Below are 18,485 nucleotides of genomic sequence, written 5' to 3' on the forward strand. Positions count from 1 at the left end.
CAAGTCTTCATCCAACATCCTGTGTCCAAGTCTTCTTCCAATATCCCGTGTTCAAGTCTTCATCCAACATCCTGTGTCCAAGTCTTCTTCCAATATCCTGTGTTCAAGTCTTCATCCAACATCATGTGTCCAAGTCTTCCTCCAAAAGGGTTAGGGTTAGGGTTAGGGTTAGGGTTAGGGTTAGGTTTGGGTTAGGGTAGGGTTAAAAGAAAAACTGGACGGTCTTAAGGAGCACGGGCCTATCATTCCTGTGTTATAAAAAATAAAAAAAATATAAAAAATAAGAATTGTATATACCAAAAGAAAGGAAGGAAAGCAGAAATACAAAAACAAGTGTTGTGAAATAATGTGCGTGTTTTCTTTTACAGGTGCTGTGTGGTGGTGACTGAGTAGATTGTGCTGAGGACGGAGGACCAAGGTAGGTGTTGTTGAATTTGTTCTTTAGTGTGTAGATCTATGTGCCAGTATGTAAGTGTGTGCGTGTGTATGGATACATAGCCAGGTAAGTTATGTGTGTGTGTATTATACTGTTTTAGGTGGTGTATGTATGAGTGTGTACATGTATATGTTCCAAAGTGTTGTGTTAGGGTTAGGGTTAGGGTTTAGGGTTAGGGTTTAGGGTTAGGGTTAGGGTTAGGGTTAGGGTTAGGGTTAGGGTTAGGGTTTAGGGTTAGGGTTAGGGTTAGGGTTAGGGTTAGGGTTAGGTGTGACATTAATAACGAAGAAACACCCTGTGGGTTAGGGTTAGGGTTAGGGTTAGGGTTAGGGTTAGTGTCCAAGTCTTCTGTCACTGTCTGGTCTTCTTCTTTCAGACCTAACCTTTTTTGGCAAGTAGGAGCCTATCAGCATTAACATCCCTCAGGGATGACATACTGTTGTCCGAAGACTTTAACACTACCCATTGCTAACACAAGTACAGCTGTCTCAGCGTCTGTCAGTCAAGTAAAAGTGAGAAATAAATCCAAATGTGAATCTAAATTGTGGAAACACATCATCAGTAGTATACCTAGGATCATCGGGCGTTTCGGCCTTCGAAACACTAGACACCCTCCCCATAGGCAGGCCCACCAGGGTTGATCAAATCCCCAGTGTGTGTTTCCAGTCCAATTGGTGAATCAACATATAAATTTGGAAAAATAGTCTGGTCCACAGAAAAACAGTCCATCCTAATGCAGTCTTGAGGAGTAACTGGGGATAATAAAGAAAATACAAGCGGAATACATATACATTTATTAATTAAACAGCCGCCTTGAACCAAAGCGTCTTTACAATAAAAAGTCACTTAACAATAAAACAACATGAATGTCAACAATAATACTTACCAATAAAAATAACATGAATGTCAACAATAATACTTACCAATAAAAAGTCACTTAACAATAAAACAACATGAATGTCAACAATAATACAACATGAATGTCAACAATAATACTTACCTGTGCTGGGAGTAAAAGAGGGTTAGGGTTAGAAGAGAAAGCAAGGAGGGTTAGGTTTAAGACAAGAAAGAGAGAGACCCACCAGGGGCCTAGGGTTGGGGTTAGGATAGGGTGCAGGTGGGGTTAGGGTCGAGAGCAGGAGGGTTGGGTTTAGGTAAGAGAAGGAGAGGGAAATTAGATCAGTGACTCATACAGGGTCGACACCCACAGGGCGAATGACACTGTTGCCCACAGGGCTTGAGTCGAATTCTCCCGTCCAGCCCAAAGGAATCAATTCCAGGGGGTGGAAGGCAGAGACAGAGTAGGAAAAGCAGGGAATAGTGAGGAAGATCTGTTTGACCCGGTCCAGAATGATGTGAAAAAATCCTGTAGAAGACTAGAATGAGGAAATCCTGTTTACTTCAGTCCAGAGTGTTGTGAAAAATCTTGTTCAATCTTGTCCAGAGTGTTGTGAAAAATCCAAAAATAGGAGAGTAAGGCCACAGGCCATCTTACAAAAATTGTAGAGTGAACAAAACCTTGTAAAATATCTTCTTGAGGCAATATAGTAAATAAGAGCGGAAATGGAAAAGGGGGCAATAGGAGCAAGTAGGGCCAAGGCCCCGGCAGAGTTAGGTGTGACATTAATAACGAAGAAACACCCTGTGGGACCCCAACGGGACCACAGTACAGGTGAGACCCCAATTAGGCACGCGCACCTGAAACCCCACTCACTCCGTCCCCCTGAAATGAATGAATGAGCAGGAGTCTGTTTTATAGGCTCCTCCCTTTCCACTGCCAGACCTATTGACCAATAGGAGTAGTATTAGGAACCCTCAGGGAAACAATTGTCCGAAGACTTTACTACTACCTATTGTTACATAGGATATTCTTCTTGGACGTATTGTTCCTGATGATCCTATGTCCATGACTTGTTTTCTTCTTTCCAACCTGACCCTATTGGCAAATAGGAGCCTATCAGTATTAACAACCCCCAGGGATGACATACTGTTGTCCGAAGACATTAACACTACCCATTGCCAAGGTCATCAGAATAAAAAAATCTTGTGTCCAAGTCTTCATCCAACATCTTGTGTCCAAGTCTTCTTCCAATAACCTATGTTCAAGTCTTCATCCAACATCCTGTGTCCAAATCTTCTTCCAATATCCTGTGTCCAAGTCTTCTGTCACTGTCTGGTCTTCTTCTTTCAGACCTAACCTTTTTTGGCAAGTAGGAGCCTATCAGCATTAACATCCCTCAGGGATGACATACTGTTGTCCGAAGACTTTAACACTACCCATTGCTAACACAAGTACAGCTGTCTCAGCGTCTGTCAGTCAAGTAAAAGTGAGAAATAAATCCAAATGTGAATCTAAATTGTGGAAACACATCATCAGTAGTATACCTAGGATCATCGGGCGTTTCGGCCTTCGAAACACTAGACACCCTCCCCATAGGCAGGCCCACCAGGGTTGATCAAATCCCCAGTGTGTTTCCAGTCCAATTGGTGAATCAACATATAAATTTGGAAAAATAGTCTGGTCCACAGAAAAACAGTCCATCCTAATGCAGTCTTGAGGTGTAACTGGGGATAATAAAGAAAATACAAGCGGAATACATATACATTTATTAATTAAACAGCCGCCTTGAACCAAAGCGTCTTTACAATAAAAAGTCACTTCACAATAAAACAACATAAATGTCAACAATAATACTTACCAATAAAAAGTCACTTCACAATAAAACAACATGAATGTCAACAATAATACAACATGAATGTCAACAACAATACTTACCTGCGCTGGGAGTAAAAGAGGGTTAGGGTTAGAAGAGAAAGCAAGGAGGGTTAGGTTTAAGACAAGAAAGAGAGAGACACCCACCAGGGGCCTAGGGTTGGGGTTAGGATAGGGTGCAGGTGGGGTTAGGGTCGAGAGCAGGAGGGTTGGGTTTAGGTAAGAGAAGGAGAGGGAAATTAAATCAGTGACTCATACAGGGTCGACACCCACAGGGCGAATGACACTGCTGCCCACAGGGCTCGAGTCGAATTCTCCCGCCCAGCCCAAAGGAATCAATCCCAGGGGGTGGAAGGCAGAGACAGAGTAGGAAAAGCAGGGAATAGTGAGGAAGATCTGTTTGACCCGGTCCAGAATGATGTGAAAAAATCCTGTAGAAGACTGGAATGAGGAAATCCTGTTTACTTCAGTCCAGAGTGTTGTGAAAAATCTTGTTCAATCTTGTCCAGAGTCTTGTGAAAAATCCCAAAATAGGAGAGTAAGGCCACAGGCCATCTTACAAAAATTGTAGAGTGAACCAAACCTTGTAAAATATCTTCTTGAGGCAATATAGTAAATAAGAGCGGAAATGGAAAGGGGGCAATAGGAGCAAGTAGGGCCAAGGCCCCGGCAGAGTTAGGTGTGGCAGTAATAACGAGGAAACACCCTGTGGGACCCCAACGGGACCACAGTACAGGTGAGACCCCAATTAGGCACGCGCACCTGAAACCCCACTCACTCCGTCCCCCTGAAATGAATGAATGAGCAGGAGTCTGTTTTATAGGCTCCTCCCTTTCCACTGCCAGACCTATTGACCAATAGGAGTAGCATTAGTAACCCTCAGGGAAACAATTGTCCGAAGACTTTACTACTACCTATTGTTACATAGGATATTCTTCTTGGACGTATTGTTCCTGATGATCCCATGTCCATGACTTGTTTTCTTCTTTCAAACCTGACCCTATTGGCAAATAGGAGCCTATCAGTATTAACAACCCCCAGGGATGACATACTGTTGTCCGAAGACATTAACACTACCCATTGCTAAGGTCATCAGAATAAAAAATATCTTGTGTCCAAGTCTTCATCCAACATCTTGTGTCCAAGTCTTCTTCCAATAACCTGTGTCCAAGTCTTCTTCCAATATCCCGTGTTCAAGTCTTCATCCAACATCCTGTGTCCAAGTCTTCCTCCAAAATCCCGTGTTCAAGTCTTCATCCAACATCCTGTGTCCAAGTCTTCTTCCAATATCCCGTGTTCAAGTCTTCATCCAACATCCTGTGTCCAAGTCTTCTTCCAATATCCTGTGTTCAAGTCTTCATCCAACATCATGTGTCCAAGTCTTCCTCCAAAAGGGTTAGGGTTAGGGTTAGGGTTAGGGTTAGGTTTGGGTTAGGGTAGGGTTAAAAGAAAAACTGGACGGTCTTAAGGAGCACGGGCCTATCATTCCTGTGTTATAAAAAATAAAAAAAATATAAAAAATAAGAATTGTATATACCAAAAGAAAGGAAGGAAAGCAGAAATACAAAAACAAGTGTTGTGAAATAATGTGCGTGTTTTCTTTTACAGGTGCTGTGTGGTGGTGACTGAGTAGATTGTGCTGAGGACGGAGGACCAAGGTAGGTGTTGTTGAATTTGTTCTTTAGTGTGTAGATCTATGTGCCAGTATGTAAGTGTGTGCGTGTGTATGGATACATAGCCAGGTAAGTTATGTGTGTGTGTATTATACTGTTTTAGGTGGTGTATGTATGAGTGTGTACATGTATATGTTCCAAAGTGTTGTGTTAGGGTTAGGGTTAGGGTTTAGGGTTAGGGTTTAGGGTTAGGGTTAGGGTTAGGGTTAGGGTTAGGGTTAGGGTTAGGGTTAGGGTTTAGGGTTAGGGTTAGGGTTAGGGTTAGGGTTAGGGTTAGGTGTGACATTAATAACGAAGAAACACCCTGTGGGACCCCAACGGGACCACAGTACAGGTGAGACCCCAATTAGGCACGCGCACCTGAAACCCCACTCACTCCGTCCCCCTGAAATGAATGAATGAGCAGGAGTCTGTTTTATAGGCTCCTCCCTTTCCACTGCCAGACCTATTGACCAATAGGAGTAGTATTAGGAACCCTCAGGGAAACAATTGTCCGAAGACTTTACTACTACCTATTGTTACATAGGATATTCTTCTTGGACGTATTGTTCCTGATGATCCTATGTCCATGACTTGTTTTCTTCTTTCCAACCTGACCCTATTGGCAAATAGGAGCCTATCAGTATTAACAACCCCCAGGGATGACATACTGTTGTCCGAAGACATTAACACTACCCATTGCCAAGGTCATCAGAATAAAAAAATCTTGTGTCCAAGTCTTCATCCAACATCTTGTGTCCAAGTCTTCTTCCAATAACCTATGTTCAAGTCTTCATCCAACATCCTGTGTCCAAATCTTCTTCCAATATCCTGTGTCCAAGTCTTCTGTCACTGTCTGGTCTTCTTCTTTCAGACCTAACCTTTTTTGGCAAGTAGGAGCCTATCAGCATTAACATCCCTCAGGGATGACATACTGTTGTCCGAAGACTTTAACACTACCCATTGCTAACACAAGTACAGCTGTCTCAGCGTCTGTCAGTCAAGTAAAAGTGAGAAATAAATCCAAATGTGAATCTAAATTGTGGAAACACATCATCAGTAGTATACCTAGGATCATCGGGCGTTTCGGCCTTCGAAACACTAGACACCCTCCCCATAGGCAGGCCCACCAGGGTTGATCAAATCCCCAGTGTGTTTCCAGTCCAATTGGTGAATCAACATATAAATTTGGAAAAATAGTCTGGTCCACAGAAAAACAGTCCATCCTAATGCAGTCTTGAGGTGTAACTGGGGATAATAAAGAAAATACAAGCGGAATACATATACATTTATTAATTAAACAGCCGCCTTGAACCAAAGCGTCTTTACAATAAAAAGTCACTTCACAATAAAACAACATAAATGTCAACAATAATACTTACCAATAAAAAGTCACTTCACAATAAAACAACATGAATGTCAACAATAATACAACATGAATGTCAACAACAATACTTACCTGCGCTGGGAGTAAAAGAGGGTTAGGGTTAGAAGAGAAAGCAAGGAGGGTTAGGTTTAAGACAAGAAAGAGAGAGACACCCACCAGGGGCCTAGGGTTGGGGTTAGGATAGGGTGCAGGTGGGGTTAGGGTCGAGAGCAGGAGGGTTGGGTTTAGGTAAGAGAAGGAGAGGGAAATTAAATCAGTGACTCATACAGGGTCGACACCCACAGGGCGAATGACACTGCTGCCCACAGGGCTCGAGTCGAATTCTCCCGCCCAGCCCAAAGGAATCAATCCCAGGGGGTGGAAGGCAGAGACAGAGTAGGAAAAGCAGGGAATAGTGAGGAAGATCTGTTTGACCCGGTCCAGAATGATGTGAAAAAATCCTGTAGAAGACTGGAATGAGGAAATCCTGTTTACTTCAGTCCAGAGTGTTGTGAAAAATCTTGTTCAATCTTGTCCAGAGTCTTGTGAAAAATCCCAAAATAGGAGAGTAAGGCCACAGGCCATCTTACAAAAATTGTAGAGTGAACCAAACCTTGTAAAATATCTTCTTGAGGCAATATAGTAAATAAGAGCGGAAATGGAAAGGGGGCAATAGGAGCAAGTAGGGCCAAGGCCCCGGCAGAGTTAGGTGTGGCAGTAATAACGAGGAAACACCCTGTGGGACCCCAACGGGACCACAGTACAGGTGAGACCCCAATTAGGCACGCGCACCTGAAACCCCACTCACTCCGTCCCCCTGAAATGAATGAATGAGCAGGAGTCTGTTTTATAGGCTCCTCCCTTTCCACTGCCAGACCTATTGACCAATAGGAGTAGCATTAGTAACCCTCAGGGAAACAATTGTCCGAAGACTTTACTACTACCTATTGTTACATAGGATATTCTTCTTGGACGTATTGTTCCTGATGATCCCATGTCCATGACTTGTTTTCTTCTTTCAAACCTGACCCTATTGGCAAATAGGAGCCTATCAGTATTAACAACCCCCAGGGATGACATACTGTTGTCCGAAGACATTAACACTACCCATTGCTAAGGTCATCAGAATAAAAAATATCTTGTGTCCAAGTCTTCATCCAACATCTTGTGTCCAAGTCTTCTTCCAATAACCTGTGTCCAAGTCTTCTTCCAATATCCCGTGTTCAAGTCTTCATCCAACATCCTGTGTCCAAGTCTTCCTCCAAAATCCCGTGTTCAAGTCTTCATCCAACATCCTGTGTCCAAGTCTTCTTCCAATATCCCGTGTTCAAGTCTTCATCCAACATCCTGTGTCCAAGTCTTCTTCCAATATCCTGTGTTCAAGTCTTCATCCAACATCATGTGTCCAAGTCTTCCTCCAAAAGGGTTAGGGTTAGGGTTAGGGTTAGGTTTGGGTTAGGGTAGGGTTAAAAGAAAAACTGGACGGTCTTAAGGAGCACGGGCCTATCATTCCTGTGTTATAAAAAATAAAAAAAATATAAAAAATAAGAATTGTATATACCAAAAGAAAGGAAGGAAAGCAGAAATACAAAAACAAGTGTTGTGAAATAATGTGCGTGTTTTCTTTTACAGGTGCTGTGTGGTGGTGACTGAGTAGATTGTGCTGAGGACGGAGGACCAAGGTAGGTGTTGTTGAATTTGTTCTTTAGTGTGTAGATCTATGTGCCAGTATGTAAGTGTGTGCGTGTGTATGGATACATAGCCAGGTAAGTTATGTGTGTGTGTATTATACTGTTTTAGGTGGTGTATGTATGAGTGTGTACATGTATATGTTCCAAAGTGTTGTGTTAGGGTTAGGGTTAGGGTTTAGGGTTAGGGTTTAGGGTTAGGGTTAGGGTTAGGGTTAGGGTTAGGGTTAGGGTTTAGGGTTAGGGTTAGGGTTAGGGTTAGGGTTAGGGTTAGGTGTGACATTAATAACGAAGAAACACCCTGTGGGACCCCAACGGGACCACAGTACAGGTGAGACCCCAATTAGGCACGCGCACCTGAAACCCCACTCACTCCGTCCCCCTGAAATGAATGAATGAGCAGGAGTCTGTTTTATAGGCTCCTCCCTTTCCACTGCCAGACCTATTGACCAATAGGAGTAGTATTAGGAACCCTCAGGGAAACAATTGTCCGAAGACTTTACTACTACCTATTGTTACATAGGATATTCTTCTTGGACGTATTGTTCCTGATGATCCTATGTCCATGACTTGTTTTCTTCTTTCCAACCTGACCCTATTGGCAAATAGGAGCCTATCAGTATTAACAACCCCCAGGGATGACATACTGTTGTCCGAAGACATTAACACTACCCATTGCCAAGGTCATCAGAATAAAAAAATCTTGTGTCCAAGTCTTCATCCAACATCTTGTGTCCAAGTCTTCTTCCAATAACCTATGTTCAAGTCTTCATCCAACATCCTGTGTCCAAATCTTCTTCCAATATCCTGTGTCCAAGTCTTCTGTCACTGTCTGGTCTTCTTCTTTCAGACCTAACCTTTTTTGGCAAGTAGGAGCCTATCAGCATTAACATCCCTCAGGGATGACATACTGTTGTCCGAAGACTTTAACACTACCCATTGCTAACACAAGTACAGCTGTCTCAGCGTCTGTCAGTCAAGTAAAAGTGAGAAATAAATCCAAATGTGAATCTAAATTGTGGAAACACATCATCAGTAGTATACCTAGGATCATCGGGCGTTTCGGCCTTCGAAACACTAGACACCCTCCCCATAGGCAGGCCCACCAGGGTTGATCAAATCCCCAGTGTGTTTCCAGTCCAATTGGTGAATCAACATATAAATTTGGAAAAATAGTCTGGTCCACAGAAAAACAGTCCATCCTAATGCAGTCTTGAGGTGTAACTGGGGATAATAAAGAAAATACAAGCGGAATACATATACATTTATTAATTAAACAGCCGCCTTGAACCAAAGCGTCTTTACAATAAAAAGTCACTTCACAATAAAACAACATAAATGTCAACAATAATACTTACCAATAAAAAGTCACTTCACAATAAAACAACATGAATGTCAACAATAATACAACATGAATGTCAACAACAATACTTACCTGCGCTGGGAGTAAAAGAGGGTTAGGGTTAGAAGAGAAAGCAAGGAGGGTTAGGTTTAAGACAAGAAAGAGAGAGACACCCACCAGGGGCCTAGGGTTGGGGTTAGGATAGGGTGCAGGTGGGGTTAGGGTCGAGAGCAGGAGGGTTGGGTTTAGGTAAGAGAAGGAGAGGGAAATTAAATCAGTGACTCATACAGGGTCGACACCCACAGGGCGAATGACACTGCTGCCCACAGGGCTCGAGTCGAATTCTCCCGCCCAGCCCAAAGGAATCAATCCCAGGGGGTGGAAGGCAGAGACAGAGTAGGAAAAGCAGGGAATAGTGAGGAAGATCTGTTTGACCCGGTCCAGAATGATGTGAAAAAATCCTGTAGAAGACTGGAATGAGGAAATCCTGTTTACTTCAGTCCAGAGTGTTGTGAAAAATCTTGTTCAATCTTGTCCAGAGTCTTGTGAAAAATCCCAAAATAGGAGAGTAAGGCCACAGGCCATCTTACAAAAATTGTAGAGTGAACCAAACCTTGTAAAATATCTTCTTGAGGCAATATAGTAAATAAGAGCGGAAATGGAAAGGGGGCAATAGGAGCAAGTAGGGCCAAGGCCCCGGCAGAGTTAGGTGTGGCAGTAATAACGAGGAAACACCCTGTGGGACCCCAACGGGACCACAGTACAGGTGAGACCCCAATTAGGCACGCGCACCTGAAACCCCACTCACTCCGTCCCCCTGAAATGAATGAATGAGCAGGAGTCTGTTTTATAGGCTCCTCCCTTTCCACTGCCAGACCTATTGACCAATAGGAGTAGCATTAGTAACCCTCAGGGAAACAATTGTCCGAAGACTTTACTACTACCTATTGTTACATAGGATATTCTTCTTGGACGTATTGTTCCTGATGATCCCATGTCCATGACTTGTTTTCTTCTTTCAAACCTGACCCTATTGGCAAATAGGAGCCTATCAGTATTAACAACCCCCAGGGATGACATACTGTTGTCCGAAGACATTAACACTACCCATTGCTAAGGTCATCAGAATAAAAAATATCTTGTGTCCAAGTCTTCATCCAACATCTTGTGTCCAAGTCTTCTTCCAATAACCTGTGTCCAAGTCTTCTTCCAATATCCCGTGTTCAAGTCTTCATCCAACATCCTGTGTCCAAGTCTTCCTCCAAAATCCCGTGTTCAAGTCTTCATCCAACATCCTGTGTCCAAGTCTTCTTCCAATATCCCGTGTTCAAGTCTTCATCCAACATCCTGTGTCCAAGTCTTCTTCCAATATCCTGTGTTCAAGTCTTCATCCAACATCATGTGTCCAAGTCTTCCTCCAAAAGGGTTAGGGTTAGGGTTAGGGTTAGGGTTAGGGTTAGGTTTGGGTTAGGGTAGGGTTAAAAGAAAAACTGGACGGTCTTAAGGAGCACGGGCCTATCATTCCTGTGTTATAAAAAATAAAAAAAATATAAAAAATAAGAATTGTATATACCAAAAGAAAGGAAGGAAAGCAGAAATACAAAAACAAGTGTTGTGAAATAATGTGCGTGTTTTCTTTTACAGGTGCTGTGTGGTGGTGACTGAGTAGATTGTGCTGAGGACGGAGGACCAAGGTAGGTGTTGTTGAATTTGTTCTTTAGTGTGTAGATCTATGTGCCAGTATGTAAGTGTGTGCGTGTGTATGGATACATAGCCAGGTAAGTTATGTGTGTGTGTATTATACTGTTTTAGGTGGTGTATGTATGAGTGTGTACATGTATATGTTCCAAAGTGTTGTGTTAGGGTTAGGGTTAGGGTTTAGGGTTAGGGTTTAGGGTTAGGGTTAGGGTTAGGGTTTAGGGTTAGGGTTAGGGTTAGGGTTAGGGTTAGGGTTAGGGTTAGGTGTGACATTAATAACGAAGAAACACCCTGTGGGACCCCAACGGGACCACAGTACAGGTGAGACCCCAATTAGGCACGCGCACCTGAAACCCCACTCACTCCGTCCCCCTGAAATGAATGAATGAGCAGGAGTCTGTTTTATAGGCTCCTCCCTTTCCACTGCCAGACCTATTGACCAATAGGAGTAGTATTAGGAACCCTCAGGGAAACAATTGTCCGAAGACTTTACTACTACCTATTGTTACATAGGATATTCTTCTTGGACGTATTGTTCCTGATGATCCTATGTCCATGACTTGTTTTCTTCTTTCCAACCTGACCCTATTGGCAAATAGGAGCCTATCAGTATTAACAACCCCCAGGGATGACATACTGTTGTCCGAAGACATTAACACTACCCATTGCCAAGGTCATCAGAATAAAAAAATCTTGTGTCCAAGTCTTCATCCAACATCTTGTGTCCAAGTCTTCTTCCAATAACCTATGTTCAAGTCTTCATCCAACATCCTGTGTCCAAATCTTCTTCCAATATCCTGTGTCCAAGTCTTCTGTCACTGTCTGGTCTTCTTCTTTCAGACCTAACCTTTTTTGGCAAGTAGGAGCCTATCAGCATTAACATCCCTCAGGGATGACATACTGTTGTCCGAAGACTTTAACACTACCCATTGCTAACACAAGTACAGCTGTCTCAGCGTCTGTCAGTCAAGTAAAAGTGAGAAATAAATCCAAATGTGAATCTAAATTGTGGAAACACATCATCAGTAGTATACCTAGGATCATCGGGCGTTTCGGCCTTCGAAACACTAGACACCCTCCCCATAGGCAGGCCCACCAGGGTTGATCAAATCCCCAGTGTGTTTCCAGTCCAATTGGTGAATCAACATATAAATTTGGAAAAATAGTCTGGTCCACAGAAAAACAGTCCATCCTAATGCAGTCTTGAGGTGTAACTGGGGATAATAAAGAAAATACAAGCGGAATACATATACATTTATTAATTAAACAGCCGCCTTGAACCAAAGCGTCTTTACAATAAAAAGTCACTTCACAATAAAACAACATAAATGTCAACAATAATACTTACCAATAAAAAGTCACTTCACAATAAAACAACATGAATGTCAACAATAATACAACATGAATGTCAACAACAATACTTACCTGCGCTGGGAGTAAAAGAGGGTTAGGGTTAGAAGAGAAAGCAAGGAGGGTTAGGTTTAAGACAAGAAAGAGAGAGACACCCACCAGGGGCCTAGGGTTGGGGTTAGGATAGGGTGCAGGTGGGGTTAGGGTCGAGAGCAGGAGGGTTGGGTTTAGGTAAGAGAAGGAGAGGGAAATTAAATCAGTGACTCATACAGGGTCGACACCCACAGGGCGAATGACACTGCTGCCCACAGGGCTCGAGTCGAATTCTCCCGCCCAGCCCAAAGGAATCAATCCCAGGGGGTGGAAGGCAGAGACAGAGTAGGAAAAGCAGGGAATAGTGAGGAAGATCTGTTTGACCCGGTCCAGAATGATGTGAAAAAATCCTGTAGAAGACTGGAATGAGGAAATCCTGTTTACTTCAGTCCAGAGTGTTGTGAAAAATCTTGTTCAATCTTGTCCAGAGTCTTGTGAAAAATCCCAAAATAGGAGAGTAAGGCCACAGGCCATCTTACAAAAATTGTAGAGTGAACCAAACCTTGTAAAATATCTTCTTGAGGCAATATAGTAAATAAGAGCGGAAATGGAAAGGGGGCAATAGGAGCAAGTAGGGCCAAGGCCCCGGCAGAGTTAGGTGTGGCAGTAATAACGAGGAAACACCCTGTGGGACCCCAACGGGACCACAGTACAGGTGAGACCCCAATTAGGCACGCGCACCTGAAACCCCACTCACTCCGTCCCCCTGAAATGAATGAATGAGCAGGAGTCTGTTTTATAGGCTCCTCCCTTTCCACTGCCAGACCTATTGACCAATAGGAGTAGCATTAGTAACCCTCAGGGAAACAATTGTCCGAAGACTTTACTACTACCTATTGTTACATAGGATATTCTTCTTGGACGTATTGTTCCTGATGATCCCATGTCCATGACTTGTTTTCTTCTTTCAAACCTGACCCTATTGGCAAATAGGAGCCTATCAGTATTAACAACCCCCAGGGATGACATACTGTTGTCCGAAGACATTAACACTACCCATTGCTAAGGTCATCAGAATAAAAAATATCTTGTGTCCAAGTCTTCATCCAACATCTTGTGTCCAAGTCTTCTTCCAATAACCTGTGTCCAAGTCTTCTTCCAATATCCCGTGTTCAAGTCTTCATCCAACATCCTGTGTCCAAGTCTTCCTCCAAAATCCCGTGTTCAAGTCTTCATCCAACATCCTGTGTCCAAGTCTTCTTCCAATATCCCGTGTTCAAGTCTTCATCCAACATCCTGTGTCCAAGTCTTCTTCCAATATCCTGTGTTCAAGTCTTCATCCAACATCATGTGTCCAAGTCTTCCTCCAAAAGGGTTAGGGTTAGGGTTAGGGTTAGGTTTGGGTTAGGGTAGGGTTAAAAGAAAAACTGGACGGTCTTAAGGAGCACGGGCCTATCATTCCTGTGTTATAAAAAATAAAAAAAATATAAAAAATAAGAATTGTATATACCAAAAGAAAGGAAGGAAAGCAGAAATACAAAAACAAGTGTTGTGAAATAATGTGCGTGTTTTCTTTTACAGGTGCTGTGTGGTGGTGACTGAGTAGATTGTGCTGAGGACGGAGGACCAAGGTAGGTGTTGTTGAATTTGTTCTTTAGTGTGTAGATCTATGTGCCAGTATGTAAGTGTGTGCGTGTGTATGGATACATAGCCAGGTAAGTTATGTGTGTGTGTATTATACTGTTTTAGGTGGTGTATGTATGAGTGTGTACATGTATATGTTCCAAAGTGTTGTGTTAGGGTTAGGGTTAGGGTTTAGGGTTAGGGTTTAGGGTTAGGGTTAGGGTTAGGGTTAGGGTTAGGGTTTAGGGTTAGGGTTAGGGTTAGGGTTAGGGTTAGGGTTAGGTGTGACATTAATAACGAAGAAACACCCTGTGGGTTAGGGTTAGGGTTAGGGTTAGGGTTAGGGTTAGGGTTAGTGTCCAAGTCTTCTGTCACTGTCTGGTCTTCTTCTTTCAGACCTAACCTTTTTTGGCAAGTAGGAGCCTATCAGCATTAACATCCCTCAGGGATGACATACTGTTGTCCGAAGACTTTAACACTACCCATTGCTAACACAAGTACAGCTGTCTCAGCGTCTGTCAGTCAAGTAAAAGTGAGAAATAAATCCAAATGTGAATCTAAATTGTGGAAACACATCATCAGTAGTATACCTAGGATCATCGGGCGTTTCGGCCTTCGAAACACTAGACACCCTCCCCATAGGCAGGCCCACCAGGGTTGATCAAATCCCCAGTGTGTGTTTCCAGTCCAATTGGTGAATCAACATATAAATTTGGAAAAATAGTCTGGTCCACAGAAAAACAGTCCATCCTAATGCAGTCTTGAGGAGTAACTGGGGATAATAAAGAAAATACAAGCGGAATACATATACATTTATTAATTAAACAGCCGCCTTGAACCAAAGCGTCTTTACAATAAAAAGTCACTTAACAATAAAACAACATGAATGTCAACAATAATACTTACCAATAAAAATAACATGAATGTCAACAATAATACTTACCAATAAAAAGTCACTTAACAATAAAACAACATGAATGTCAACAATAATACAACATGAATGTCAACAATAATACTTACCTGTGCTGGGAGTAAAAGAGGGTTAGGGTTAGAAGAGAAAGCAAGGAGGGTTAGGTTTAAGACAAGAAAGAGAGAGACCCACCAGGGGCCTAGGGTTGGGGTTAGGATAGGGTGCAGGTGGGGTTAGGGTCGAGAGCAGGAGGGTTGGGTTTAGGTAAGAGAAGGAGAGGGAAATTAGATCAGTGACTCATACAGGGTCGACACCCACAGGGCGAATGACACTGTTGCCCACAGGGCTTGAGTCGAATTCTCCCGTCCAGCCCAAAGGAATCAATTCCAGGGGGTGGAAGGCAGAGACAGAGTAGGAAAAGCAGGGAATAGTGAGGAAGATCTGTTTGACCCGGTCCAGAATGATGTGAAAAAATCCTGTAGAAGACTAGAATGAGGAAATCCTGTTTACTTCAGTCCAGAGTGTTGTGAAAAATCTTGTTCAATCTTGTCCAGAGTGTTGTGAAAAATCCAAAAATAGGAGAGTAAGGCCACAGGCCATCTTACAAAAATTGTAGAGTGAACAAAACCTTGTAAAATATCTTCTTGAGGCAATATAGTAAATAAGAGCGGAAATGGAAAAGGGGGCAATAGGAGCAAGTAGGGCCAAGGCCCCGGCAGAGTTAGGTGTGACATTAATAACGAAGAAACACCCTGTGGGACCCCAACGGGACCACAGTACAGGTGAGACCCCAATTAGGCACGCGCACCTGAAACCCCACTCACTCCGTCCCCCTGAAATGAATGAATGAGCAGGAGTCTGTTTTATAGGCTCCTCCCTTTCCACTGCCAGACCTATTGACCAATAGGAGTAGTATTAGGAACCCTCAGGGAAACAATTGTCCGAAGACTTTACTACTACCTATTGTTACATAGGATATTCTTCTTGGACGTATTGTTCCTGATGATCCTATGTCCATGACTTGTTTTCTTCTTTCCAACCTGACCCTATTGGCAAATAGGAGCCTATCAGTATTAACAACCCCCAGGGATGACATACTGTTGTCCGAAGACATTAACACTACCCATTGCCAAGGTCATCAGAATAAAAAAATCTTGTGTCCAAGTCTTCATCCAACATCTTGTGTCCAAGTCTTCTTCCAATAACCTATGTTCAAGTCTTCATCCAACATCCTGTGTCCAAATCTTCTTCCAATATCCTGTGTCCAAGTCTTCTGTCACTGTCTGGTCTTCTTCTTTCAGACCTAACCTTTTTTGGCAAGTAGGAGCCTATCAGCATTAACATCCCTCAGGGATGACATACTGTTGTCCGAAGACTTTAACACTACCCATTGCTAACACAAGTACAGCTGTCTCAGCGTCTGTCAGTCAAGTAAAAGTGAGAAATAAATCCAAATGTGAATCTAAATTGTGGAAACACATCATCAGTAGTATACCTAGGATCATCGGGCGTTTCGGCCTTCGAAACACTAGACACCCTCCCCATAGGCAGGCCCACCAGGGTTGATCAAATCCCCAGTGTGTTTCCAGTCCAATTGGTGAATCAACATATAAATTTGGAAAAATAGTCTGGTCCACAGAAAAACAGTCCATCCTAATGCAGTCTTGAGGTGTAACTGGGGATAATAAAGAAAATACAAGCGGAATACATATACATTTATTAATTAAACAGCCGCCTTGAACCAAAGCGTCTTTACAATAAAAAGTCACTTCACAATAAAACAACATAAATGTCAACAATAATACTTACCAATAAAAAGTCACTTCACAATAAAACAACATGAATGTCAACAATAATACAACATGAATGTCAACAACAATACTTACCTGCGCTGGGAGTAAAAGAGGGTTAGGGTTAGAAGAGAAAGCAAGGAGGGTTAGGTTTAAGACAAGAAAGAGAGAGACACCCACCAGGGGCCTAGGGTTGGGGTTAGGATAGGGTGCAGGTGGGGTTAGGGTCGAGAGCAGGAGGGTTGGGTTTAGGTAAGAGAAGGAGAGGGAAATTAAATCAGTGACTCATACAGGGTCGACACCCACAGGGCGAATGACACTGCTGCCCACAGGGCTCGAGTCGAATTCTCCCGCCCAGCCCAAAGGAATCAATCCCAGGGGGTGGAAGGCAGAGACAGAGTAGGAAAAGCAGGGAATAGTGAGGAAGATCTGTTTGACCCGGTCCAGAATGATGTGAAAAAATCCTGTAGAAGACTGGAATGAGGAAATCCTGTTTACTTCAGTCCAGAGTGTTGTGAAAAATCTTGTTCAATCTTGTCCAGAGTCTTGTGAAAAATCCCAAAATAGGAGAGTAAGGCCACAGGCCATCTTACAAAAATTGTAGAGTGAACCAAACCTTGTAAAATATCTTCTTGAGGCAATATAGTAAATAAGAGCGGAAATGGAAAGGGGGCAATAGGAGCAAGTAGGGCCAAGGCCCCGGCAGAGTTAGGTGTGGCAGTAATAACGAGGAAACACCCTGTGGGACCCCAACGGGACCACAGTACAGGTGAGACCCCAATTAGGCACGCGCACCTGAAACCCCACTCACTCCGTCCCCCTGAAATGAATGAATGAGCAGGAGTCTGTTTTATAGGCTCCTCCCTTTCCACTGCCAGACCTATTGACCAATAGGAGTAGCATTAGTAACCCTCAGGGAAACAATTGTCCGAAGACTTTACTACTACCTATTGTTACATAGGATATTCTTCTTGGACGTATTGTTCCTGATGATCCCATGTCCATGACTTGTTTTCTTCTTTCAAACCTGACCCTATTGGCAAATAGGAGCCTATCAGTATTAACAACCCCCAGGGATGACATACTGTTGTCCGAAGACATTAACACTACCCATTGCTAAGGTCATCAGAATAAAAAATATCTTGTGTCCAAGTCTTCATCCAACATCTTGTGTCCAAGTCTTCTTCCAATAACCTGTGTCCAAGTCTTCTTCCAATATCCCGTGTTCAAGTCTTCATCCAACATCCTGTGTCCAAGTCTTCCTCCAAAATCCCGTGTTCAAGTCTTCATCCAACATCCTGTGTCCAAGTCTTCTTCCAATATCCCGTGTTCAAGTCTTCATCCAACATCCTGTGTCCAAGTCTTCTTCCAATATCCTGTGTTCAAGTCTTCATCCAACATCATGTGTCCAAGTCTTCCTCCAAAAGGGTTAGGGTTAGGGTTAGGGTTAGGGTTAGGGTTAGGTTTGGGTTAGGGTAGGGTTAAAAGAAAAACTGGACGGTCTTAAGGAGCACGGGCCTATCATTCCTGTGTTATAAAAAATAAAAAAAATATAAAAAATAAGAATTGTATATACCAAAAGAAAGGAAGGAAAGCAGAAATACAAAAACAAGTGTTGTGAAATAATGTGCGTGTTTTCTTTTACAGGTGCTGTGTGGTGGTGACTGAGTAGATTGTGCTGAGGACGGAGGACCAAGGTAGGTGTTGTTGAATTTGTTCTTTAGTGTGTAGATCTATGTGCCAGTATGTAAGTGTGTGCGTGTGTATGGATACATAGCCAGGTAAGTTATGTGTGTGTGTATTATACTGTTTTAGGTGGTGTATGTATGAGTGTGTACATGTATATGTTCCAAAGTGTTGTGTTAGGGTTAGGGTTAGGGTTAG

This window comes from Osmerus eperlanus, chromosome 23, assembly GCF_963692335.1.
Source record: "Osmerus eperlanus chromosome 23, fOsmEpe2.1, whole genome shotgun sequence".
Classification (NCBI taxonomy): domain Eukaryota; kingdom Metazoa; phylum Chordata; class Actinopteri; order Osmeriformes; family Osmeridae; genus Osmerus; species Osmerus eperlanus.